Raw genomic sequence first — 2,500 nt, 5'->3', positions numbered from 1 at the left:
GCCTGGCTGGGGTTGCCGGTTGGCTCGGGCGTGCTGCCGCGGCCTGGGTCGGTGCATTCCCTGGGGTCTGGTTGCTGCCCCGGAATCCAGGGCATCGGGGTGGGTGGTTGTGGTGGTGGGGGACAGGGGGGTGGGGTGGATGGGTGGGGGGGTGGCGGACGGGGGGTGGGGTGGATGGGGGGGTAGATATGGGGGTGGTGGTGGTGGGCTGTGGGGGTTAGGGGGTTGGGGAAGGTGGGTGTGTGTGTACGTGCATGTGTATGTGTGTGGGTGTGTATGTGTGAGTATGTATGTATGTTTTTGTATGAGTGGGTATGTATGTATGTGTATGTGAGTGTGTGGGTGTGTATCTGGATATGTATGTATATGTGTGTGACTGTGTATGTGTAAGTGTGTATGTATGTGTGGGTATGTTTCTGTGAGCATGTATGTATGTGTGTGTATCTGTAAGTATGTATGTGTGTCTGTATGTGTGGGTGTATATGTGTGGGCGATTGGAGGTATGTATGTGAGGAGAGAGTGTGGTGCCCTGTGGGGGGTGGCCCCGGTGGGCCTGGGGGCGGTGGGCCCTGGGTCTGGGTCCTTCTGCTGCCCCCTGTCTGTCCTCACCTTCACTCCTCCCGATGCATGATGGGTGTGTGTTTCTTGGGTCGGTGGCTCTCTGGCCATGGTCGCTGTCCGCCCTGGTCCTGGAGGTGGGGGGGGGGATGGCGCTCCTGGCCCTTTCCTTCATCCGGGGGCTCCTGGGTGACGGGGCTGCTGCGGCATCCCCGGACCCCCCTCTCCTCCCGCTCTCATGCACACACACGTAGGGCTTTGGGAGGTGGGCTTATCAGGTTGGGTGTGGTGGGGGTGGGGGGGGGGTGGGGGGTGGGGGGGGCGTCTAAGTGGCCTCAATCACTGCACCCTTCAGTGGCTCGCCTCTCAGTCTTAATTGCACTTAGTCATCTAACACGACCAAATACATACAAACACACACGTCGGGGGGTCTTGGTGCGCCGTGTCGGTGGGGGGAGCTGTTCAGGTGGATGGGACTGCTCGTTTGGCCTCACTCGCGGCGCGGTGTGGTTACTGCCCCTCAATTTTAATCACAAACAACATATACTCCATCAACACTCACGAGCCGGGGGGGGGGGCAATGGGGTCTTCTGCGCCCCCGTTTCCGGATTCCTTCTGGTGGGGGGTGGGGGGTGGGGGCTGTTATTTTCCCCACAGGTCTGGGGTTTGGACCGGCTGTGGTTTGGGGGGCTGCTGGCTCTGGGGGGTGCACACCTGTCTGCAGCAGTGGGGTTTGGTGGTGGGGGCAGCGGTTGTGGGTGGCGAGGGGGCCTGGATGTGGGGTTCGGTGTTCCCTTGCCTTCCGGGGGGTCTCCCACAGGACATGACGGTTGGATGACGTGGGAATGTGAGTGTGTTTGGGGTAGGGTTGACTCTGTGTGTGTGTGTGTGTGTGCGTGTGTGGGGGGTCGGCTCTTGGGCTCTTGGGCCTTGGGCTCTCGGCTCTGACCGGCTCCTGCCGGTCGTGGCTCCGCGGGGCCCGGGCCCCGGGACCGCCGGGGTCCCCGGCCGGGGCTTTCCTCTGCCCCATGTCTGAACCGGAGCGGGGGCGTCTGCCTGGGGGGGGCGGCTTGGATCCGGGCTCTGTGATGACCGCCGGCTGTCTGGGCTCTGAGGGTCTCTCTGGCCTGCTTCTGGCCTTCTCAGGGGTCAGAGGTCATATATGCATGATCACTATCACCATCATATTTGCATGATCACGATGATCTTTAATCACTCTTCACATACTGGGTTACCTTGTCTTCTTGTGGTGGTTAGAATAATGGTTATCTGTAGTAGCCCTGTCTTGATGCACGCCCCGAGTTTACTACTAGTTACGACTAGCTATATTCTAAAAAAAAAAAAAAAAATTGTATATAAATAAATATATGTATATATATATATATACATACATGTATATACATATATATATATATATATATATATATATATATATATAGATATATATATATATATATATATATATATATGTGTGTGTGTGTGTGTGTGTGTGTGTGTGTGTGTGTGTGTTTATGTATGGTTGTGTCAGTTTTTGTGTTGGTTGTCGGCTCTGTTTTGGTGTTGTCTAGATTGGGGTTTGGGACTGTTCTTGGTTGTGTGTGGTGTGTCAACAACACTGTTTTGCATTTGTACATAGGTTGTGCCCGCACCCCCCCGTTTCCGTCCCGGTCCTGTCCTCAGCCATGCTGGATGCCAGCTTAAATAAAGGCAGCAGCAGGAGGAGACTCAGTCTCGTCCTGCTGCTAACATTAAAATCTGTTCAGATAGTAAAAGGCTACAATCATACAATATTGCACGCCCCAGCTGCTGAACAGGACAAGGGGAAAAAAAAAAGAGGTACTTGTAATGAATATGTCAGGGCACATTGTACACATCATTAAAAATGTGTAACATATTTATGGTGGAAAATAAGTATTTAAAGGTTGTAAAACTCCTTAATGTA

This window comes from Salarias fasciatus, chromosome 9 (genome assembly GCF_902148845.1).
Source record: "Salarias fasciatus chromosome 9, fSalaFa1.1, whole genome shotgun sequence".
Classification (NCBI taxonomy): Eukaryota; Metazoa; Chordata; class Actinopteri; order Blenniiformes; family Blenniidae; genus Salarias; species Salarias fasciatus.
This window is presented reverse-complemented; position numbering follows the sequence as displayed.